Source organism: Miscanthus floridulus, chromosome 14, assembly GCF_019320115.1.
Source record: "Miscanthus floridulus cultivar M001 chromosome 14, ASM1932011v1, whole genome shotgun sequence".
Lineage (NCBI taxonomy): Eukaryota > Viridiplantae > Streptophyta > Magnoliopsida > Poales > Poaceae > Miscanthus > Miscanthus floridulus.
In genome coordinates this window covers 36,510,987-36,536,829 of record NC_089593.1, presented here as the reverse complement: position 1 = coordinate 36,536,829, position 25,843 = coordinate 36,510,987, and the positions used below count along the sequence as shown (strand labels likewise).

Here is a 25,843-nt window from a genome sequence, read left to right as displayed (position 1 = left end):
GGGGTTTTGGGGTTCCAGTGCACCCTTTCTTTCAGGGGCTCTGTTTGTATTACAAGATTGGGATTTGCAATCTGCATCCCAACTCGATTCTTCTTGTCTCCACCTTCATCCATCTTTGCGAAGCATATGGTGGCTTCCAGCCCCATTTCGACTTCTTTCGCCATCTTTTCTGTCTGCGGAAGAAAGGAAGCGGTGGCTCGAAGATAGCTGGAGGTGTGTACCTCAATCTGTGTGACGGGATGAAGGCCCAGTACTTGCACTACCCTTGGAACACATCGTTGGACGACTGGTACAAGAAGTGGTTCTACATCCGCGAAGAGCCGAACACGATCACATTGTGCGACGTGGGGTTCATTCCTAAGAAGAAGAACAGCTGGTCGGAGAAGCCCGAGCACTTAGAACAGATCTCAGAACTTCTTGGGATGATCCCGTGGAAGAAACTGGATGGTCTGAGCGTGGTCGGGAACTTCATCAGCCGAAGGATCCATCCCTGCCAGAGGAGGGTACATCCCGGCTATGAGTACCAAGGTAGCACAGACCCAACGAGGACCAGGCAAGAGGCGCTTGACAAGATAGAAGTCAAAGCCAGGATTGGAGAGCTATTCAACTTAGCTGATCCAAATTATGTCAGGTTGAGCGACATCGAGCACGCTTTCAAGCTGGCCCGACCTCCCCCAAAGGTAAATTATGCTGCCTTGTACCCGTAGAGTTATGTTGTAATAGAAACTTACTGTGTTATCGCCTTTATGTTTCCTAGATTAATGGTCGTGACAGAGCAGCAGTGTTCGTGTCTCCACCCCCTAGTGTGGATTGGCCACAAGTTGCCGGCCCAACTGCCTAGACCAGCGCTGGGATCGAAGACGTCGACTGGGCCATACTCGAAGTTGGGGAGGAGGCAACGGCCAGGGCTGCTAGTAAGCGGCCGGCGGCCAGCAAGCGTCGTCAGGCCATCTTTACATTGTCAGATGATGAAACAGAGGATGCAAACATCTTTCGACTCGTTCCTCGAAAGAGGAGGAGACAACTGGAGTCGATGGAGTAGGGTGGCTCCTCCGTGCTAGTGGGGCTCGCATCGCCGACCACTGCAATGTAGAGGACAAGTGGCAAAGGGGTCGAGCATCAAGCCCCAGCGCCGGTACTGGTCGTAGAAAGAGACCCGGTAGCACCCGCAGAGCACGTGGAGCAAGCACGACCGAAGAGACGCGCCTTCGCCACACCATTCTGTGCTTCCAAGCTGTAAGTATTTGTAACCTGAATGTAAGCTTACAATTTATATTGAATACTATTGTCTTCTGAACTTATCTCTGATATATTAGGTCGGCGTCCACCGAAAATCCTGACCAACTAGCCGGGTGCGGCATGGCTCCGCCAGCAATCCCAGAGAAAACTGCCCAGCAGCCGGCTATGGAGGAACCTATAGTAGAAAGTCCGCTAGAGCCTCAGCAGACGAGCGGCCAGACAACAGTCCCCGAGCAGGTGGTCGAGGGGAGAGCCAAGCCAAGTATAGGTGCTCCGAGCACTAACCCTACTGAGGGGGACACGTCAGCGCCAAGGGTAACAGACCAAACCGTGGAGCAGCAGCCGGAGGTGGCACAGAGCACATTTGCCGATGCTACGGCCCGTGGGAAAGCTATAGTGATCGCAGAGGCTGCAAACTCCAGACCAGCGCCGCTACCCGAACAAGAGGCCAAAGAGGACGAAGTAGAGGAGGTCCTCGGCCATCCCTAGGACAAACGACAACATGTATATGTGTCACGCTGGCGGAACGACCAATGGGTTGTTCATGAAGAAATCCCAGAGGTCGAAGAGACCATGAAAGTTGAACGAGCGGCAAAACGTCAGGTGACGGAAGTCCAGGTATGTTTTGCATGACCACTTGATCCTGCTATCCAGTCAAACTTGTCTGACTTAGCTTTTGTACATGCAGGACTTAATGAAGACCGCAAGGTACCAAAAGAAGTGCTTCGACCAGATTGAGGGGATCACAACAAGCAATAGAGAGCTGGCGGCTGAGGTGGAACGCTTGCACCACCAACTTGAAGCCGCCAACCAGGAGAGGATGGAACAAGAGGCACAGAACCAGAACCTGGTCGTCCAGCTCAATAACAAAGAGCAGGAAAAAACAAGTAAGTTGTCACTTTATCACAAGTGCATGACACGTGTTGTTGCATTGTTGGTAGTAATAGCTGTAGTGCAGGCTTAGAAGCCGAAGTAGTCTGTCTCCAAGAGGAGAATAGCCGTGCGGCCATAGAGTGTGGTCGCCTGACGGAGGAGAACAAGAAACTGGCGCACGACCAGTCGCAACTCCGAGACCGCACAACCAAGATGAAGGAGGAACTGAAAAGTAAGTATTCTAGACCACCTTGCTCATTCTGTTGCCCATGTTATCTTGTCGTGGCATGACATTTTAATATCTTGTGTGGTTTGCAGTTTTGAAAGTCAATGCCAAGAAGCATCTGGAAACCGTGATGAAAGATTGTGATGGCTGGAAGGCGCGATGCCTAGAAATCATCGAGGATCAGGACACATGGAAGAACTGGTGCTAGGAAGTGGCAACTGGCATTTTGCCCGTCCTCAACCTTATCGAGCCAGCACTTACAGAGGAAGTGCTAAGGACGCCGTAGCTCAGACTGGTCGAGAGATGCCGAAAGGCATGGGAATGGTTCCAAGAGTTTGTGAAGGAGGCGAGTGAGTACACAGGCGCACATGTGCTAAGCATGGTGCGTGCCCACTACCCCCTGATCGATCTCAAGCGCCTGGAGGCTAGGTACCCGAAGGAGGTAGATCCAGACAAGGCTGAGGAGCTTTGGATGACCTAGCTGGACCTATCTTCAAAGATAATTGGTGACATTAACCTATGTGGAGGTGGGACAACACCTATACAGGGTACGCCATCAACAAGCCAGCTAGAAACGCCATCAGTTGTGAGCCAACCAGCGAAGCCTGCGGTCTCGACCAGCCAGGCATCGATGGGGCCATCCTCTTTAGCTCGACCAGTACAAGAGTCCTCGAGACTCGAGTGGGATGTCGGAAGTAGCGAGCAGCAGGTGTCGCATGCCCCGACCAGCCAATAGGATAGGCTAGAGCTATAGAAGAAGGATGTAGTTGTGTTATTGTAAACTTGTACCTCTTCAGGCAAGCTTGTAATAACGTAACTATATATCATTATAAGCTTATTTGTTTTGTATAAAACGTATTTAAGCTTGAAACTCATGTTGGTGTAACTAAGTGAGAACATGTTAGTGTTCTGTTTAGTTGTACCAGTTTACTCGACACGTCATCCTGAAAAGTTTGTACGACCCTGATTTGGCATGTGGTCAGAGTGTGAGGTGCATGACCTATGCACACATAGACGCGAACAAGTCAAACCAGGGGGGACCTACCGATCACCCGTAGCATAGAGAGCGGATCCCATGCACGCGTTGGGAGGAACCAGAGATAGGGCCTACTCTGAAAACCCGGGGAGGAATGGTGGTCGGCTTTGACTGGCTAAGTTAGAATAACCGTAAAATTCGAAGTGACACAATCATAGTGGTCGGAGAAATCATAATAGCTTTATTGAATTAAATCGAAAGTACAAGAGGAGTACATATCTCAGTAGTTAAGCATAGAAATGCCTAAGCTTGTCGATGTGCCATGAATTTGGTACATCCATACCGTCCAAGTGAGCTAACCTGTAAGATGTTGGTCGTGTGACTTCCTTGATCATGAAGGGCCCTTCCCATGGAGTTGCGAGTTTATGGACACCAGCCTGATTCATCTTCCACTTCAGGACCAAGTCCCCGACCACGAAGAACCGCTCTTTAACGTTCTTGTTGTAGTACCTGCGCAAAACATCAAGGTATTTGGCTGTACGTATGCAAGAATTGAGCCGCTTCTCTTCTACACTATTCACTTCTAGCTCCCGCACTTTGTTGACCTTGCCTTCGTCGAAGTTCTTGACCCGTGCTAATCTGAAAGCTATATCTGCTAGGAGGACTGCCTCAGTGCCGTAAACCATAAAGTATGGTGAGACGCCGGTGTTACGACTGGGCTGGGTTCTGAGGCCCCAGACCATGGCTGGTAACTCTTTGAGCCATCTTCTGGGAGCTTTGTCATTTTCTCTGTACATCCTCTTCTTCAATGCATCCAAAATCATACCGTTTGCCTGCTCGACCTGTCCATTAGCTCTAGCGTGCGCCATCGAGACGCATTTTACTACTATGCTCCTTTCATCGTAGAAGTCTCAAAAAGCGTTCCTGGTGAACTGAGTACCCAGATCAATGATGATGCTATTGGGTATGCCGAAGAGGTGGATGACCTAGTCAAGGAACGTGATAGCCTTTTCTAAGGATGCCTGTACTAGAGGCATGTACTCTATCCACTTAGAAAATTTGTCGATCAGGACAAAGACACATATAAATTTCCCAAGAGCTGGTTTGAAGGGCCCGATCATATCCAGTCCCCAGCATGCGAAGGACAAGAGGCTGGTATTGTCTAGATCTCATGTGTTGGTACGTGGATTCTCTTGGCGAAGAACTGACAACCCTCATAGTGCTGGACTAGCTTCTCTGCATCAGCTACCGCCGATGGACAATAGAACCCGGCTCGGAAAGCCTTGCCGACTAGCGTTCTCGAGGCCGCATGGTTGCCGCAGGAGCCAGAGTGGATTTGGTCCAGGAGATGTTCGCCATCCTCCCAGGTTATACACTTCATCAAGATTTCCTACTTTGCATTCTTGCGCCATAACTTGCCATCGACGAGCAGATACTACTTACTGTGACACATCAGGCGCTCGTTTTCTATCCGATCAGTGTAACCGCTGCCATCTGTCAAGTAGTTGATGAAAGGTACTCTCTAGTTGGGCTCATGAGTGGTTGGAGGTGGCTCAGTGGTGCTCGACGCCAGAACCGTAGCCACCAATTGCTTGTCTAGAGGCTTGTCGGCCGTGGGATCTTCCTCCTTGATGGAAGGCGTGAGCAGGTCTTGGACGAATACGCCATGTGGGACTTTGGCTCGAGATGATCCTAACTTTGACAGCGCATCTGCTGCTTGATTTTTGTCCCGGACCATGTGTGTGTACTCGATGCCATAAAACCTACCTTCCAGCTTTCTGATCGATTTGCAGTATGCATCCATCCTTTCACTGGTCATGTCCCAGTCCTTGTTGAGTTGGTTGATGACCAGAGCCGAGTCTCCATAGACATAGAGACATTTAACACCGAGCTCGACCGCAATGCGCAAACCATGTAGGCATGCTTCGTATTCGGCGGCATTATTAGATGCTGGGAAATAAATCCTGAGGACGTACTGGAGCTGCTCCTTGGATGGTGACACAAAAAGGACTCCTGCTCCTACGCCGTCGATGTTGAGAGAGCCATCGAAGTACATCTTCCAATACTCGTCGGGCCCCTGAGAGGTAGGCGTGCTTAAGTCTGTCCACTCGACGATGAAATCGACGAGTGCCTAAGACTTGATTGTAGTACAGCTTGCAAATTCCAAGGAGAAGGGGCATAGTTCCATTGCCCATTTGATGATGCGCCCATTTGCATCCTTGTTGCTAATGATGTCTCGTAGAGGATACTCAGTCATGACCACCACACGATATCCGTCGAAGTAATGTTTCAACTTTCGGGATGTTATCAGTATGGCATAGATCAATTTCTGAATCTGTGGGTACCTGGTCTTGGATTCATTGAGCACCTCACTGATGAAATAGATTGGTCGCTATACCTTGTAGACGTGGCCGGGCTCGTCGCGCTCGACCACCACGGCAGTGGAGACCACTCGATTAGTCACCACAATGTAAAGCAGGAGTGTTTCGTCTTCTCTGGGAGCAGTGAGGACTAGAGGTGACGTAAGGTATTGTTTTAGCTGTGTGAAGGCAGCGTCTACTTCCTCCGACCACTCAAACTTCTCAGATGCTTTGAGCAGTTTAAAGAACGGTAGTCCCTTTTCGCCTAATCTTGATATGAAATGGCTGAGAGCGGCCATGCATCCAGTAAGCTTCTGAACATCCTTCACCTTTTTGGGCGGCTTCATGTCCAAGACAGCTTTGACTTTCTCCGGGTTAGGGCGTATGCCATCATGACTGACGACGTTGCCAAGTAGTATGCCAGAAGGAACACCAAAGATGCACTTCTTTGGGTTTAATTTCCATTGGAATGTGTTAAGGGCTACAAAGGTGCGTTCCAGGTTGTCAACAAGGGTATGTGCTTTCTTAGTTTTGAAAACTACATCATCAACATAAGCCTCGACGAGGTCATCTTTTATCTCATCTTTGAGGCAGGCCTGTATAGCGCGTTGGTAGGTAGCCCCGGCGTTCTTGAGCCCGAACGACATGGTCATGTAGCAGTAGGCGCCGAAAGGCGTGATAAAAGATGTCTTGATCTGGTCATCCTTTTTTAGAGCAATCTGGTGATAACCAGAGTAGCAATCGAGAAAGGAAAGTAGCTCGCAACCGGCGGTTGAATCTACGACCTCGTCTATGCGAGGTAAGCCGAAGTGGTCCTTAGGGCAGTGTTTGTTAAGATCAGTGTAATCAACGCACATTCTCCATTCATTATTCTTTTTGCGTACAAGAACCGGGTTAGCTAACCACTCCGGATGGTACACTTCTTTGATAAATCTGGCTGCCAAAAGCCGTGTAACTTCTACCCTAATCGCCTCCTTTTTGTCGCGAGCGAACCATCATAGCTTCTACTTGATAGGTTTGGCCTTGCCGTTGACATTCAAGGAGTGCTCGATCAAGTTCCAAGGTACACTGGGCATGTCAGTAGGTTTCCATGCAAACACATCCACGTTGCTCCTCAAGAACCTAACGAGCGCGTCTTCCTATTTAGGATCCAGGTTGGCCCCGATAAGGGCCGTTTTGCTGGGATCACCGTCGACCAGCTGGATCACCTTGTGCTCCTTGGACTTGACGTTCTTGCGTGGAGCCTCGAGCTCTGGGATCTCCAGGTGGTCGGCCGAGGTCTTTTTGGCATCGAGCATGGTCTCGGCCATGCGAATAGAGAGGTCTATTTTAAAGTTGTCGTCTTCGTAGGTATAAGTTGCGTATATGTTACCCCTAAGGGTTAGAACTCCTTTCTCGGTAGGCATCTTGAGCACCAGATACCTGTAATGAGGTATGGCCATGAACTTGGTGAGCGATGGTCGACCAAGGATAGCATGGTAGGTGCCATCGAAGTTAGCGACCACGAAGTTGATGTAGTCTGTGCGGAAGTGGTCTAGGGTCCCAAACTGCACAGGCAGCGTGATCTGTCCGAGAGGTGTAGAGCTCTGTCTAGGGAGAACACCTCAGAACTGTGCCTCGTATGGCTTGAGATCCGCCTGGGTTATCTTCAGGGCCGGCAGACTATTCTTGAACAGTATATCGATGGAGCTGCCGCCGTCAATCAGCACTCTGTCGAATTGAACTTTGTTGATACAAGGGTCGAGGACCAGGGGAAAACATCCTGGTTTAGGTATTGCGGCCCATTGGTCTTTTCTGCTGAAGGATATCTCGTGGTGAGACCAAGGAGGGAGCCGTGGATCGGCGATGAGGTTGTCGGTGTTGGCCACATTCAAGCAAGCGCGGGCGAGCAGCTTGCGTTCTCGTTTGGTCTCGATGGACACTTTGCCTCCAATGATGGTGTGCACGCGATCGGTTGGCTTAACGTACTTGTGACGGGGATCTGCGTCTTCATCGTCGTTGTCCTCGTTGCGCTGTTCCCCTGTGTCGTTAGGCTTATCGGATGTATCCGGAGCCTGTTGATGTGTGTAGATAGACTTGAGAACGCGACAATTCTCCATGGTGTGGTTTGACTTGGGATGGAGCTGGTAGGGCCCTTTCAATGCTTTAGCGTAGTCTTCTTCATAGTTACGATGCCCGCCACCTTTTTTAACGGTGTTGACCTCGCCGTCGTCTTCCTGAGCACGCTTGCCCCTGTAATCATCACGGTGGTTACGCCGCTGATTACGTTGGTCGCGGTGATCGCGAGAGTCATTGCACTGGTTGCGGCGGTCAAAATTGTCGTTCCGACCACGGTTACCACGGTAGTCATCGCGGTGTGGGGGTGGTCGGAGCGTGGAACCCTTGCTGCTTCTTCGATAATTATCTTTTTAGTGTCGTCGGCGTCCACATATTTCTTAGTAGTGGCCAGGAGCGCTGTAGCTGATTCAGGTCTCTTGCGGAGGAGCTTATCCCTTAAGGCATCATGGAAGCGTAGGCCAATGATGAAAGCCTCGATTGCCTCATTGTCGGAGATTGACGGGACCTTGATGCGCATCTCCGAGAAACGCCGGACGTACTCTCGCAGTGGCTCATCCTTCCGATCTCGGATCCGCTACAGATCATATTTGTTGCTGGGTTGCTCGCAAGTAGCAATGAAGTTGTTGATGAAGGCTTGCTTGAGCTCTTGCTAAGAATCAAAGTAGTTCGCCGACAAGCTGACTAGCCATTGGTGACCTACATGGCCAACAGCAACTGGGAAGTAGTTAGACATGACGTGCTCGTTAGCCATGGCTAATTTGCACGTAGTTTCGTAGAGCATGACCCATAATTCGGGGTTCTCCTTATCGTCGTACTTCTAAAGTTTTTCGAGCTTGAAGTTCTTGGGCCATATGACTTGACGAAGGTGCGGAGTAAACTGCTTCAAACCCGATGGGCCGTGGGCGGTATCATATTCCATACGGCGATAGCTTTCGTGGGATGCACGATCGTTGGCTCTCTGGTTGATGCGATCACGCAGATCACGTCCTCCGAGGTAATGGCGGAGATCGTTATTGCCATCGTGGCGATCTCGGTTGCCATCTAGATTAGCCCTGCGACCGTGGTTATCGCGGCGATTATCGTGGTTGTCTCGGAGGTTGTCGTCTTGGACGTCGCGACGGTTGTCCTCCCGACGGCAGTTGTCATCCCGACCACCATCATGGCCACCGTTTTTGCCTTGATGGTTGTCTGATGGGTCGTTATTGCGCGAGCCACATTGGTTGGGTGGCTGTGAGCGACTTGAGTACTAGCGGCTGTGGCTTGACTCGACTGAGACGGATGGAGCCCGGGCTTGATTTACAATCTCTGCGGTCTGGGCCATAGCAGCCGTCAGATAAGCTTGTATTTCATCGCGAACTGTCTGGGTTTGCGGGGTATTGGGTAGCCGTTGCATTGTCGCCATAGCAACGGCTACGTTGGCACTTGGAGTCCTAAAGACCTGTTTGTCCCCCACCCTGTCGAAGGCATTGTTGAGGTCGCGTGGCTGGACCCTTATGCGTCGTGCCTCCTCTTCTACTTCAGCTTTGATTTGTCGGCGATTAAACCGGTCAATATTGCGTGCTTCGCGTGCAATCCTTTCTTGTTCTGTTTCGTCGACTGCTGGTGGTTTGTCATTACTGACAACATTGATCAAATCCCCTCGCCTTGGTGGGAAAGACGAGAATTGTGGGAACCCCAAGGCGTGGTCTGGTATATCCAGATCGTATTCGACGCCTTCATCGTCGTGATGCTGGAGCTCAGTGTGGACGGAGGCATTAGATGTGATGCCAGACGAGGAGCTGGAGTCACCCTCTTGGACTGTGTCGACGGATCCTTCTTGATAATCCTCAATCCGGATCATGTTGATGAAGTTGCGTGGCTTCGGCCGAGGTTGATGTATAAAACACAGATCCGAGCGGCGTTGTATATTATACGCGTAGTTGGAGGCAGCGTTTCATAGGCCGTAGGGCTAGGCCTGGTAGTTCTCCGTCGAGGCTTCGTACTCGGAGAGCTGGAAACCCGTCGCGGAGGCTGGCCGGCGACGAGCGGAGCGCCCTTCAGGAGTAGATATGACCACGAGATCTGTACCGAGTCTTGCAGGATGACTGGCCCGAGCTGGTCGGGTAGATCTGTTGTGGGGAGCGGTTACCTGCTCATTAGGTTGACTTTGAATTGAACTTACCAGAGCTAGGGTTTCAGCGAGTTTGGTGTCGACCCGATCATGGAGTCGAGCAGGTCGGTGTTGTCGATCTGCTTCCCTTCGTAGCGGGGAAGCGGACGACGGGTTGTCGGCGTGGCTGAAGATGATGCAGGCGTGGTCGGAGCCAGATGTATCGTGGTCGGAGTCAGATCCACCGTGGTCGGAGCCGTATCCACCATGGTCGGAGCCGTATCCACCGTGGTCGGAGCCGTAGCCGATGCAGGTGAAGCAGCGGTCGACGCAGATTGAATCCGCGTCTCCTCCGTGGTCATGGCGATGAAGTCGTCGGAGCCGGTGGTCTAGGTGATCTGACCGACGGTGAATGTGAGGCCGTTCAGTGTAGCCATGGAGCCGAGGATGATGACCATCTTGTTCGCTTGGAGAGCAGTACGCACACCCCCTACCTAGCGCGCCACTGTCGACGAAATATGGTCGGCAGTCTATCTAGGGGTATGCCCAAGGTAGTAGATTGTCGGCAGACAGATGCGCAAGCCACAAACAAGACGGTGACGCAAGACAGACATGAGGTTTTATCCAGGTTCGGCCGCCAAGAAGGCGTAATACCTACGTCCTGCGTCTGATTGTATTGTTGTATGTCAATGAGAGATGTTTTTTAGAGGGGTCCCCTGCCCGCCTTATATAGTCCGGGGGGCAGGGTTACAGATCTGAAAACTAATCCTAGCCAGTTACAATTGCCATAGGTGGCCGGATAAGGTTTCCTATTCTAACTGACCAAGATCTTGCTTGATCACCAAATCTGTCTTGACTCCTTGCACGGGACTCCGAACAGGTTGGCCGAGCCGCGCGTCGTCTTTTGGTGGACCGGACCCTCTGATCCGGGCCGGCCCAAGCCTAGCCGTAAGGGTATAGGGGTTAATACCCCCACAATTCCCAAGTGGAGTCGATTCTGATGGGCTTTGTGCTAATTGAGTTGAAATGGGGGTTTGTCGTGTGTGATGCGGTTCGTTGTTGTAGGTGAGGTCTTCCATATGCCGTTGAGTGTCGACGGACATTGTGATTGTGTGGAATGTGCTTCAGAAAGAATCTCCGAGTCAGTCGGCGCACTGGGTTTAGAGTTTGATGTTTAGTGTTTCAGTTTTCCCTTCAAGGTTCAGTGTTTTTGATTTCATAATTTTATTGTTTCAATTTTTATTCCTGAATATTTAATTTTGTGCTTGCACCTGTGTTTCAGCAATATTCAGAGTTTTCTGAATTTTGTTTAGTTAGTTCAGTTTTCAGAAAATCTACTTCATTACTATTATATTGCCTGTATTCAGTTTCAGTGCATGGTGATTGTTTGTTTGGTTTGAGAAAGATTTGTTCCTGCCTGCTTGTTTGTTAGTGGCAAAGAGTTTGCTTGGCTGTTAGCGTCTTGTTTTGATATATCATTGACCTCATGCATGTGGGCTTCAACACTGTTTTTTTTTTGTGTTTTAGGTGATGTTTGGTCTGTTACGTGCCTTTGTTCGTTGCTTTGTGTTACAGTATATCTATTATGGCGACAATTTCATCTGCTTCCATGTGTGCTTTAGTCAATGTCTACCTTTTAATGGGATTGGGCTGTGTCTCTTCTGCGTATTAGTTGCCTGCGGTGTAGCGGCTTCTGAGGCCATGCTTCCCTTCATTTTTGGTTCGTTATTACTATGTTATGTGGGATGGGATTTATGTGCTCTGATTCGGCCTCCTATCCAGGTCTACCACATTTTTTTTCAACTGCATTGCCATGCCTGTTTACTGTCTCTTCCTATTGTCCTGTTTACAAATTCGTTACTTTTTGTAATCAGCTACATTATTTGGTGGTTGTTGTGACCTGTCATTCCTTCCAGTTCCAGGAGGCGCTTCTCTCAGCTCATAGTGTCGCACCATGTTTACTTCCTGTTCCTGTTCTTAGCTTCTAATTATTCTCTCAGCTGATCCTTCAACCCGGCCGGTTCACGTTTGTTTGATCTGTACTGTACCACCTCTGCTGCTACTAGCGCTGTACAGACACCATATTTTACAATATAGGATAGTCTCATATATTAGCTAGTTCTATAAATATATATTTATAGACATGGCAGCTCTTGATGTTTTAAACATGTTGCCCTGGTTTCCTAGGGGGCTACAGGTTCATGTTCTGCTATTACGTGCTCAGTCGCTCACGGTCCTTTTTGATGGTCTGCTCGGTGTGCTTCATGCTCATTTGTTTATCACGCATCAGGTCCATGGTTCCTTTCCTTCTACTGCATGTATGTCTTTGTTTATGCCTGCTCCTTCTGTGAGGTCACAGTTAATTAGAATTATTATTCGTGCTAATTAGTGTTGTCCTTGCTTCGTTGTTCGTACTGTATGCCTGCACAATAAAATATATGACCCTCCTTGCTCATCAGTCTTTATAGGTTTTCGTTGTTGTTCCCCTTTGATGGGCCCCACTTATTCAGTTTATGTTAGTTTAGAGTTTGAGGTTCAGTTATTCAGTTTTTCCTTCAAGGTTCAGTGATTCAGATTTCAGTTTTGTTAGTTTACAGTTTGAGCTTGAGTTTTTCAGTTTTCCCTTTGAGGTTTCAGATATCAGTATTTCAGTGTTCTCTGTGATTTTCTGTTTGTTTTCTGTGATCCAGTTTCTCAGTTTTTGTTGTACATTTACTCATTTAGGACTCATGGCTGCTAGGAGCAAATGTTGTTTTGGTAATGGTGTCCTAGAGGAACGTTGGATGTGATGAAGAGAAGATTGGTCCGTGTTCTTGATTTTTCAGTTACTGACAACCATCTCTATTTTCCTTCTGATCCTAAGCAGAAGTACTTGCCCTTTGAGTTGATAAGTGTTTCTCTTTGAATGTTTACCTCATTTCGAATTGCGGTGATGAATTATGAATTAACTTAGCATGTCAGAGTTCGGAGATGCTTCTGGCATCCATGAGAAGATCTTTCATACTACTGAGCAAAGGCGATCTTGCTCGCAAAAATAATCTGAACTATTTTCTGGGTGTCTTTAGTGTAATAATATAGTATTCGCACTGAATTTGAATATTTGTAGCTATAGTATTAAACAAACGAAAATTGGGTTGAACTTCTAAACTGTTTTGTTATGTCTTGCATGGCCGCGCACACTGACTTCCATTCCAGATTACACTGTAAGCTTGAATTGCACAGCAGTGTCCTATTGTAATTCCTAGACCCAAAAGCTCTATGTGTAGGGTAACAAAAGGGAGTAGTTAGTTACACAGACAGAAGAATGACGCGAAATCTCACTATGCAGCTTGCAGTGATATATGGTCCTAAGGCTAATCGTGAATACGCTAAACCAGACTATGACCGTTGCACTAGCTCCTCTAAATACATTAGCAGTTCATTGGTGTTTGTTTGTCGATTTTCTTCCTACAAAAATGTTCCATGAGTATATATAAGTTGTATTAGAAGTTCTTTCTCATAATTGTTTCAAAAATAATTTATCACTTGTACCTGTATGGTATTTGAAATTCAGTACATTTGTTAACCTTGATCCCTGTGTTATGTTTTGAAAATCTAATTCTGTTGGTCCATATAAATTGTTGTATCTTATACGCAGTTTTCCAAAGAAGAAAGTGCTACAACACATTTGAAGCCCTGACCACGCCGATATCTCTACTCATTTAAGCTTACTATTATTATTATTTTTTTGCAAATTTCCTAATTCCTAGATCTAATATTGTTGGAAAAGTAATTGTACTTAATTAATATGTGTTCTGCTCTGTGAAACTGGAAGAAGATTGCTTATATACAGAGTTACCTCTATTTCAAATATGTACAAATAATCATAGAGATACATTAACACCCTGATGCATACATAGTGGGTCATTTCTAGTTTTAAAATGACACTTATCATTTGTTAAAGTATCAGTAGCTTTCTTTTTATTTTAAACTTGAACTTCATGTTTTTTTTCAGGTATGTGACACTGAAACAGATTCACTACAGAACCTGAGTGAGTATTTGATGTTAGTTCAGGTGTTTCAATTCAGTTTATCATGTCATTTCTAAGGAAGATTAGCCTCTGATTTCCACTGATAAGTCTAAATTGTAAGTGACAATAATATCTGATTATGTGTGCATAGGAAACTCTTATTATGTGTTCTAAATTCTGTTCACCTTGAAATAGTCCTGCATATCTGATATCTCCTGATTTTTTTTGTTCTAAATTCTGTTCACCTTGAAATAGTCCTGCCGCGAGATGCCTGCTGGTGGTGGAGAATGTTAGCACTGGAGAAGTTGCTGGGTAGATACGGTTAGAGCCACTGAACATTCCCAAGCCTGTTATATATTGGAGACTACACCTTTGATATTCCAGTCCAAATCTTCTCAATATAGGATAAACGTCACAGTGACACACTTTATTATATTTTTAGGAACACAATATGGTGAGTCCCATACAAAGTAAGAAGGAAGTTCAGTAACGAGTTCTTGCAGTGATGAGGCCATAACGGGGGTATGTCAGCAGTGTCATGTACTCATGCAATAGTTTAGAATGACTACTCTAAATAGTTTCATGTAAATATATTATGCGTTCAAGAGACTAAATGGAAGGGTCAGAAGGCGAAGGAGGTGGACAATACAGGTTTCAAGCTTTGGTACACAGGGACAGTCGCGAATAGAAATGGAGTAAGAGTTTTGATTGATAAGAGCCTCAAGAATGGTGTGGTAGGAGTGAGAAGGTAAGGAGATAGGATTATCTTAGTCAAGTTTGTCGTTGGTGATATGGTCTTGAACGTAATTAGTGCGTATGCCCCCCAAGTAGGCCTCGACGAGAGTGCTAAGAGACAGTTCTGGAAAGACTTAGATGGCCTGATTAGAGCTGTACTTAGTAGTGAGAAGTTTTTTATAGGAGGAGATCTTAATGGGCATGTAGGTACTACAAGCGCAGGTTTCGAAGCAGTCCATGGAGGTTTGGGTATGGTAGTAGGAATCAGGAGGGGAGGAAGTTCTGGACTTCGCGATAGCTTTTGACCTGATGATAGCCAACACTTTCTTTAGAAAGAGAATCTCATCTAGTAACCTTCAGTAGCGGACAACACTCTAGCTAGATTGACTTTGACCTCGTAAGAAGAAAGGACAAACGAGCATGCTTGGGTTGCAAGGTGATACCAAGGCAGTGTGTTGTTTCTCAACATAAGCTTTTGGTAGCAAACTTTTATTTTTAGGTGCGTGCCCGTAGGGATAAACAAGCTAAGATTGAAAGAACAAAGTGGTGGAAAGTGAAAGGAGAGACGTCAGAGGTATTCAGCGAAAGGGTTATCAAAGAGGGCTCTTGGAAGGAAGAAGAGGACATAAACAATATGTGGGAGAAGATGGCAACCAACATTTAGAAGGTGGCCTTAGAGGTGTGTGGAGTAACCAAAGGAAGCGGAGGCGAGGCTAAAGATACTTGGTGGTGGAACGAGGAAGTCCAAAGGGCTATTAAGGAGAAGAAAGAATATTATAGACGCTTGTACCATGACAGGAGTGTGGATAACATAGAGAAGTACAAGGTGGCAAAGAAGACTGCAAGGCGAGCTATAAGTGTGGCAAAGGGTAGAGCGTACGAGGATCTTTACCAACATTTGAGTACAAAGGAAGGAGAGAAGGATATTTATAGGATGGCTAGGGTTCGTGAGAGAAAGATAAGGGACTTCAACCAAGTTAAGTGCATTAAGGATGAAAGGGAGCATCTCTTGGTGGAGGATGAGATCCGACATCGATGGCAAGAGTATTTTGACAAATTGTTCAATGGTGAGAATACAGACACAACCTTTCAGTTGGATGACTCTTTTTTTTGAAAACGTAGGAGAACTGCGTTTCATTGTATTATAGAGAATGAAAAGGGGGGTCCCCAATAGGATCCTCACTCATACGGGGACCAAATATGAATGAGGCGATTACACATACACAAGAATAAGACCCATAAAAACAAACCCGACATGACCTTAACTAGAAGGACCTAGTCTAAACAAACCTAGCCCTTCTAGCTTTTTCGCACCAGCCAAACACCAAAGGCTGTGCTCATTCTTCAGCTCACTCCAAATCAAGTTAATCGAAGGTGAGGCCCCCTCAAAAACACATGCATTTCTATGTTTCCAAATAATCCAGGCCCCAAGAATAATTAGAGAATTCACTCCTTTCCTGTGCTCCTTGTTAACTCTGTTAATAGTCTTGCGCCACCAATCAGCAAAGCTTAGTTCGTTATGGTGGGGGACACAAACTGCTAGGTTCAAAATAGAAAATAATCTAAACCAAACTTGTCTTGCCACCACACAAGATGTTAACAGATGTTGTATTGTCATCTTCTTGATCGCATAGGGGGCATTTATCCGGATGAGAGGCCCCTCTTAGCGAGCATGTCTGCTGTCCAACATCTATTACGGATTGCCAACCACAGAAACATTTTGCAATTGCTTGGGGCCTAGGACTTCCATAACCGATGCCAAGGTTCAAAGGTCACAGCACCACAGAAAAAATGCTTTATAGGCAGATTTGGAAAAGTAGCAACCACTTGAATCTAGCCTCCATGTGTGACGATCCTCTTGGTCAGTTAAGATAAATCCCAAGAGACAATCCCATAGCTGCAAGAATTCTCTAATACCAGTCTAGGAAAGGCCTCCTTGAATATCACTTGGCCATTGCACATTGGTGAGAGCTGCAGCCACAGTCCGGCTATTGTGAATTCTATGAGAAACACAAGCATATACAGATGGCGCAAGGTTTTCAATCGAACACCCGTGAAGCCACCGATCAGTCCAGAAAAGAGTATTCTGACCATTCCCAACCTCAGTCATGACTGCAATGGCAAAAAGGGCTAGCGAGTTAGAGTGCGAAGGCAGTTCTAGATCAGACCATGGACGATCAGCTTTAGTCTTTTTAAACCATTGCCACCTAATTTGTAAAGCCCAGGCCATCACCTCCAAGTTGGGTATGCCCAAGCCACCAAGATCCAATGGTCTCATGACCTTCTCCCAAGCCACTAGACAATAACCTCCATTAGCCTTATCCTTTCCTTGCCATAAGAAGCCCCTTCTGATTTTGTCTACTGCCTTGATGAACCGTTTTGGGACGCTGATGGCAATTAACAAATGAATAGGCATGGCAGAAAGAACACACCGGACTAATGTGGCACGACCAGCCCTGTTCATGAGAGCTGCCTTCTAGCACGGGAGTTTATCAGCTATTTTCTCAATCCATGGCATAAGGTCCCTCTTAAGAAACTTTTTGTTTGACAGTTGTAAGCCCAAATACTTGCATGGGAACACCGAGATAGTACATGGCAGAATATCATGAATAGCTGTCAAGGACTCTCCTGCACAATCGATGGGGATGATGTTACTTTTTTGAATATTGGTATGCAACCCTAAAGCATCACCAAATACCTTGAGAATATCTCTAGTGACCAGCAACTCCTCTTCGATTGGCTTAATAAATATGGCAACATCATCAGCATACAGAGAAAGTCTTTGTCCAACCACCCTTGGGGATAGCAGCTGCAATAGCCCCTCACTTGCTGCCTTTACAAATAAACTGTTCAGCACATCCATCACTAAAATAAAGAGCATGGGGGATAAAGGGTCCCCTTGTCGAAGACCTCGCTGATGATGTATTAGATCTCCTGGTTCTCCATTCAACAAGATTTGAGTTGATGAAGAGGATAACAGATTGGCCACCAAATTACGCCAAGAATTTCCAAAACCCAAATGTTGCAGCACTTCTAAGAGAAACGGCCACAACACCGAATCAAAAGCTTTGGAGATATCCAATTTAAGAAAGAGGCTAGGCACCTTTTGTCGATGTAGCACCTTAACTGTTTGCTATACTAGAATGAAGTTATCATGAATGCATCTTCCCCGTACAAATGCACTTTGATTAGAAGAGACTAACGAGTCCAATAAGGGGGCCAGCCAATTAGCAAGAATCTTAGTTAAAAGTTTACCGAAGCTGTGCACTAGGCTAATGGGGCGAAAATCTTTCGCAGCCACCGCATCATTCTTCTTCTGAATCAGAGTAATATAAGCTGCATTTAACAGTCCAAGCCTCCTTGCTTGACCTTGCTGAACCGTGATAATTGCCGCCATGAGATCTGCTCTAATTACCTGCCAACATGCCTTGTAAAATCTGCCAGTATACCCATCTGGACCTAGGGCTCTATCTGATGGCATAGACTTGATAGTTTCCCAAACTTCTTCCTCCATGATTGGATTATCAAGAGCTGACAAATCCATAGAATTCCGATGAAAGAATTGCAGGTCTAAGGACGCAGTTCGGATCGGGGCTGAACCTATCAGATTATCATAAAAATCATACAATATCCTATGTTTATCCTCCTAGGAAGTGACAGTCCGATCACCATCTATGATTTTGGAGATAAAATTTTTTCTCTTCCGAAAAGCAGCCTGCTTGTGGAAGAAGGATGTATTAGCATCACCCTCATTTAGATACCTGACCCGAGAACGAAGTCTAGCAACAGTTCGTTCTAAAGACGCTAACTTCAGGCAAAGTCGCTTCAATTCCTTTCGCAGCCAGTCCTCTCCAATGGATAGAGTCCTCCTATCTTGGGCCACTTCCAGCCTATGCAACACTTCATGAGCTAGAGCAAGTTGAGTTTTTATGTGTCCAACTCTTTTTGCACCCTAGGATTGCAAAGCACGAGTTAATCGCTTCAGCTTGATGGAGAAACATTCCAGAGGGCAAGATGTCTGAACTGGTTCATCCCAAGAACTCTTTACCATGTCAAGGAATCTAGGAAGGCGTGTCCAGAAACTTTCAAAATGAAAACACCTCCTACCCTTGACACCAACTTTAAGACCATGGACAAGAGGACAGTGATCAGACATTTCAGTCGCATGGCTTTGTAATATACAGTTAGGGTATAAGTCTTCCCAATCTGTAGTACACAACACTCTATCCAACTTGACAAGAGTGGGGGAGGCTCTTTCATTTGACCAAGTATAACGACGACCCAACAGAGGTATCTCTTTCAGTTCCATCTCATTCACAAAGCGATGAAATCTTCCCATTAGTGCCCTATTGATATTATCGTTGTTTTTATCTTCCGAACTGTAAGCCATATTAAAATCCCCAGCAAGCATCCAAGGTCCAACACAAAAACTCCTAACTTCACGCAACTCATCCAGGAAAGCAGGTTTCTCTGCATTTTCATGAGGACCATAAATTCCAGAGAACCACTATGGATGCTGTCCATGATCCTGGAATAAGACCGAAACTGAATGCCTATGCACTCGATAGTGTTCAACATTGGATGATCCATCCCGCCAAGCTACCAGAATCCCTCCTCTTGTTCCTTGAGCTGGCAGAGCGACGAAGGAACTATAGTTCTGCCCCAAAATAGATAACACATCACGCTGGGAAATATGAGATAATTTGGTCTCTTGCAAACATACTATCATCGGCTGACAAGACTGCACTACTTGGTGAACCATATCCCGGTGGCTTTTGTCATTGAGTCCACGAACATTCCAAATTAAAATACTAGAAGAATCCATAGATAACAAGATTGGATCGACCAACTACAGGAAATCAAACAACAAGAATGTCATCTGCAGCCCGCACTTCATCGCCAAGAGGTGCATCCCACCCGAACAGGGCAGCCAATGCCTTCAGATGTTCCCTGGATAGAGGTTGGTCAAACAAGGTGGCGTAGTGTTCCATGGCGACAATAGAAACCCTTTCTTCACCATCAGCAAAGCCTAATTGACGGCAAACTGATACTGCCGCACTATGATCAGCTGTTGTTGGAGGAAGATTAGCAACACGGCAGCTCTGTCTTGGCACAAAGTTGGATGGCAGGATCTTCTTCCTTCTCTTAGGAACTGGGGGGGCGGCAGGATAGCGTCCACTAGTTTAACCACCTTGAAAACAAGGTGGAGTAGGGAACCGCAGCATCGGAGACTAACACGCCCCCCTAAACGCCACCAACAGGAACTTAAAGAGCTTCCCTGACGGGCGGAGACACAGGCCTCGCTACAACGCCTGACTGAACGAGAGGAAGTTCAGTAAGTGAAATGGGGCCTCGCCTTCCACACCTGCAGGACGTGGCTGTTGTGAGGCAAAAGAAGAGGACTGCACATTATCGTCCACCAAGGTGATAGGAGGAACCATGGTGACAGGAATCAAACGTGTAGAAATAGATGGAGACATGACCACGCCATCAACGCACCCAAGCTCCTGAGGGGTCTCGTGCGGAGACACGGCCACGCCATCAACGTCCACCTCCTCGGCCTCGGCTACCACGTTCCGTCGAAGATCAGGGAGCGGAGCCACATCCACGTCGTCCCCTTCAGCAACACGCATTCGTCGCCTGGAATAAGTCTTGATAACGGAGGGAACGTTGGGTTCCAAAGAAACTCCAGTGGGGGTGACCATCGGCGAGGAGCGCAGAGCTGCCAGGACCGGGGCATCAATAGGGATGATGTCCGGCGATGGAGAAGCCAGGAGATCGGACTGCTCCAATTGGCCATCAGCAACCAGAGGTGATTCTGGGCCTGAATGCATGAGACTGAAAGATATCCTTTCAGGTACTTGGGCCGAGACAGAGCCCACAACCCAAGAGCCGAACTCCACGTAGTCATCCCCACTGATCTGTGCCGCACCCGACATCCACATCTAAAATCCCGGCATGCCTGGGATCACTGCCTCTTCGCCAAACCATGGCATAATGACCAGGGCCGCCATATCATCAATTACAGCCAGCAGAAATGAGGCGGGCGAGAGAATTGAAGGCGCCTGCATCGCCTCGGGCACAAAGCGAAGCGAGCCATCAACCGGCTCAACGCAGACTGGGCCCAGCCGCCGATGCACAGGGACCCGTGTAGCACCATCCATGGAGGCACCGGAATCATGAGCTGAGGACTCCGGTGGATCAGGTTCGCACTGCCGGCGACGTCGCCTACCATGGCCAGGATCATCATGCGGAGGAGGCGGGGGTGGAACGCCGTTCACCCCTGATAGTGGAGCCACAGAAACCATCGAGCCCCCTATGCATGATGAAGATTTGAAGTGCGCATTGAGTTATGGATGACTCTTTTGATGACACCAATAGGCGCTTTGTGCGGAGAATCCAATAATCTGAGGTCAGAGAGGCGTTGAAAAGGATGAAAGGAGATAAGACGATGGGACCGGATGGTATCCCAATCGAGGTGTGGAGATGCTTCGGGGACATAGCTATAGTATGGCTAACCAAGCTGTTCAACCATATTTTTCGATCGAACAAGATGCCTGACGAGTGGAGGAGAAGTATATTGGTACCGATCTAAAAGAATAAAGGGGATATTCAAAGTTGTACTAATTACTGGGGAATTAAGTTGATGAGCCATACTAAGAAGCTATGGGAGAGAGTTATCAAGCATCGCTTGAGAGCAATAACGCGGGTCTCTATGAACTAATTTGGTTTCATGCCCGGAAGGTCAACCATGGAAGCCATTTTCTTAATAAGACAAGTTATGGAGCGATATAGGGAGAAGAAGAAGAATGACCAACACATGGTTTTTATTGACTTGGAGAAGGCTTATGATAAAATACCAATAAATGTTATGTGGTGGGCTTTGGACAAACATAAAATCCCAACGAAGTACGTCGGGCTCATTAACATGTACAACAATGTTGTGACTAGTGTTCGAACAAGTGATGAAGACATGGATGACTTCCCGATTAGGATAGGACTACATCAAGGGTCAACTTTGAGCCCTTATCTGTTTGCCTTAGTGATGGATGAGGTCACAAGGGACATATAAGGGGACATCACTTGGTGTATGCTTTTCGCGGATGATGTAGTGCTAGTTGATAAAAGCCGGACATGAGTGAATCAGAAACTGGAGTTACGGCGGAAGACTTTGGAGTCCAAAGGTTTTAGACTCAGTAGAACTAAAACTGAGTATATAAGATGCGACTTCGGCACTACTACTCGGGAGGAGGAAGATATTAGTTTGGAAGGTCAAGTAGTGCCTTGGAAGGATACCTTTCGATATTTAGGATCAATGCTACAGAGAGACGGGGATATTGATGAAGATGTTAGCCATAGAATCAAAGCAGTGTGGATGAAGTGGTGCCAAACATCTGGTGTCCTATGTGACAAAATGGTACCACAGAAGCTAAAAGGTAAGTTTTATAGGACGGCGATTATACCTGCTATGTTGTATGGTGCAGAATGTTGGCCTACGAAAAGATGACATATTCAACAGATAAGTGTCGCGGAAATGCGTATGTTGCGTTGGATTTGCGGTCATACAAGAAGGGATCAAGTTTGGAACGATGATATACGTGATAGATTAGGGGTAGCACCAATTGAAGAAAAGCTTGTCTAAAACCGGTTGAGATGGTTTGGACATGTCCAACGGAGACCTCCAGAGGCACCGATGCGTAGTGGAATCCTAAGCCAGGATAGTAACATGAAGAGAGGCAGAGGAAGATCGAAGTTGACTTGGGTAGAGACAATAAAAAGAAACTTGAAAGGATGGAATATACCTAAAGACTTAGCCTTAGATAGGAGTGCTTGGAAAACATTTGTTCACGTGCCTGAACCTTGATTGTTTCTGCTAGGTTTCAACTCTAGCCTATCCAACTTGTTTGGGACTTAAATGCTTTGTTGTTGTTGATAACAAAAGCTGTTACAATTTTATTAGAAGAGATTGGTATATTTCAAAAAGACTGATGTTACAACTACAGCGCAACCATATCAAGCTTTGGTGACACATTTGGATCCAGCGAACCTGCACATCTTGATGCCTGTTTTTGGAGAGTTGTTATGTTTTTGTGTTATTAGTATTTCCTAGCAAAAGTAAATGCAAATCTATTAAAAAAAATTAGATGCAGGTGCTTGGGGGTGGACTAGTTTCATGGATTACCTCTGCGTCTTGTTTTTCTTCTGATGTTGATGTCCTTTACCTTTGGTCTTCATCGGCTTACTCTTGTCTTCTACGCCCAAGCCGTCGCCACCGTCATCTACGTTGGTGTGAATGTGGTCTGTCTTGGACGCTGGTTTTCTTTCTTTCTTGTCCGTCAGGTGGTGTACCTGTGCTGTATGTATGCTGGATATGTGTTGTCATTCGGCTGTCATGGGGCAGTTTATTATTTTCTGGAAGATAACAGCCGTAAAAATCTTCCAGAAGATAACAACTATAAAAATCTTTCGGATTTTGTGTCATGTGACAGTACATGTGCTGCTTTTTTAATTTGTTTAGTTGTATCATGTGACGCGTCAACTACTGATCTGTTGAAAATGTGGAAGATAACAAACAGCAAAATCTTCCATGAGATGTGTAGTCAGTCCCTTAATTAAAACATTTTAGCTGACTGAGGCGACTTGGGAAGATTATACCCACGATGGAATGAGGCGCTGATGAACATAATGGTGATAAATTAATCATTTGTGAGAGGTGCATGCACTTGTCTTCTCATGGAGACGGAGTTAATAAAATTTGATTTTGCAGGGATGGGGGACATTGACAAGGGCGATGTACCCAAAGCAGTTGCGTTGGAAGACCACACGAGGCTAGATTTCATCCAGCGCCACCTCTCAGTTCCTAAACAATCAATAGAGTATGGCCTTGTTTAGATTGCAAGTTTTTTCACTTTCTCTTCATCACATCAAATCTTTGGACACATGTATGGAGTATTAAATATAGATAAAAAAATAACTAATTACACAGCTTGATTGTAAATTACGAGACGAATCTTTTGAGCCTAGTTAGGCCATGATTGGACAATAATTGTCAAATACAAACGAAAGTGCTACAGTGTCAAATACTGATTGCTAACCTCAATCTAAACAATGCCTATGTATATATCAACCTACCTACCTCTACTTTTCCACATTCGTACATATATACCCAAATGCATGCACGGTTGCATCCGTTGTTCGTTCCTACGTGCGTGCAGCTTGGGAGCAGACGTGCGCGGCTACTTCGCATGGTCTCTGCTGGACAACTTTGAATGGTCCAGCGGCTACACTGAACGTTTTGGCATCGTCTACGTCGATCGTCAGAATGGCTGCGAGCGCACCATGAAGCGATCAGCCAGGTGGTTGCAGGAGTTCAATATGGAGCTGCCAAGAAGGTTCAAAATAACAAGATCCTTACGCCGGCTAGCTTAATTAATTAGAACACGTACAGTATGGTGGCACTAGGGATGAAAACGGATCGGATACGGACGGATATCACCGATATTACATTTGTTTTCATATTTCCGTCCGGATTCGGATTCGAATACGGATAGTGTCAACTATGTCGGATAGGATACGATTGGATATCGACATCATAAATATGTGATTTGAGTATTCGGATACGGATAAGGTATCGGATGTTGGATATCCGGACTCAGATACGGACAGATCTCAACCCCTCTAAATGGATTTGGTTTCGAATACGGTCGGAAAATATCCGTACCGTTTTCATCCCTAAATGGCACGCATGCACGTAGCATGGAAAACTTGCTGTGTGCTGTGTGCATGCCTGTGTGGATTGAAACCCATGCACATTTTTCTTTGCACCGCGCGCTAGAGGTAGTGGAGCCATATTCTCCACCGCCGCGCGTGGCTAATAATATAATGCTCTGTTCCAGTTCAGTGTTACCTTATTACTATGCAATAAAATGAAGTGATCGATTTGTCCGTTTCAATATCTATAATGTTGAATTATTATTATAGGCCATGTCGACAATATCTGTAATGTTGAATTATTATTATGGGCGATGTCGACAATATCTGTAATGTTGAATTATTATTATGGGCGATCTCTTATTTTTGTTAGGGTCGGATACTACGCCAGAACCACTGCCGCGTCGTAAGTAATCATCACAGGCGGTATCCATGTCAGTAGAGGTTAATCGGCAGTGATAGGGAAGCGAGATGTGCGCTTATTTTGGGATGGAGGAAGTATGCTCTAACTTAACCTTTGACTGACGAAGCGTTAGTAACATAGGCCCAATTCTATCAACTACCTCAAGCTAATTAATATCAAGGTAAAGGTTACACAAAGCATGCACAAGCGAAATCAATAAATGCAGTGAGTAATGAACAAGAATTAGAGAGGGCAAACTCCTGGATACAAGGTGATTCATCCCACAATATCAGTTTCAAAATGCACCCCCTAATTCATGTTGAGGTTCCACCATGGTACCCTCCCGGTCACCAAGCTTTCCCTGGCCATGGTGTTCGCTTCGCCACATAGGCTCCCACCAATCAAGGCAAGTGTCATAATCCACCTAAGCTAACCACTGCTGCTCAACTCTTCCAATCACCTTGGCGCCATCTTCACTACAGAGTTTCTCTATCATGGAAGGGCCACGGTCTACTCATCTCATGCACACATGAAGTCATTATATTGCTGCTCCACACCAAGTTCTGATGGTCATTAACACCGTTACGGGTCAGCCACAACGGCCCCATGGTCTTGGTAGCCTAAACATATAAGAGATCAACTCAACTCTCGATCCAGAGAACTAATCACTAAGCTGTCAGCAAGGTTGCTGTGTATCTTCACGTGTAGCCAGTGGCGGAGCCAGAAGTTTTTCGAAGCCCGAACGATCCTCATTGCGCAAGAATATTTACCTAGCAAATTATAACATTTTTCTTTGATATATAGAAAATTTTCTTTTAAAGTTTGCCGAGGAGCCCGGCCGGCCGCCGGGCGGTGGCTCCGCCACTGCATGTAGCAAGTCCCTCTAGCTTCTACAGTCTCCAACAACCTCCAAATGGCCGCCGTCCAAACGCATATATACAGACCCCAAAAGCTCCTAGACATTGGGAACAAAAGCTGCTAACTCTGTTCTCACTGGATGAACTAACATGATCCATATGTGGTTTAGCATATCATCATGCGGGGTATATTCCTGTTGGTGTTTTATAAACCAGACTAGTGAATTTATACGATTGCCGCGCTGCTCTAAAAAGACGATGGTAGCATCTAAAAAAACACGAGGATTTATACTGGTTCAGGCCGGA

At 46.4% G+C, this 25,843-nt stretch overlaps 1 non-coding gene and 1 pseudogene across 1 annotated transcript; both read left to right on the top strand.

The window, feature by feature from the left end:
* The window catches only part of LOC136505397 (4-hydroxy-7-methoxy-3-oxo-3,4-dihydro-2H-1,4-benzoxazin-2-yl glucoside beta-D-glucosidase 2, chloroplastic-like), a 31,515-nt pseudogene extending 7,512 nt beyond the window's left edge, over window positions 1-24,003 (top strand).
* LOC136506293 (small nucleolar RNA R64/Z200 family) lies at window positions 12,743-12,838 on the top strand. Its single transcript, XR_010771508.1, has one exon. It is a non-coding gene; the product is annotated as a small nucleolar RNA R64/Z200 family (small nucleolar RNA).
* Window positions 24,004-25,843: the final 1,840 nt, after the last annotated feature.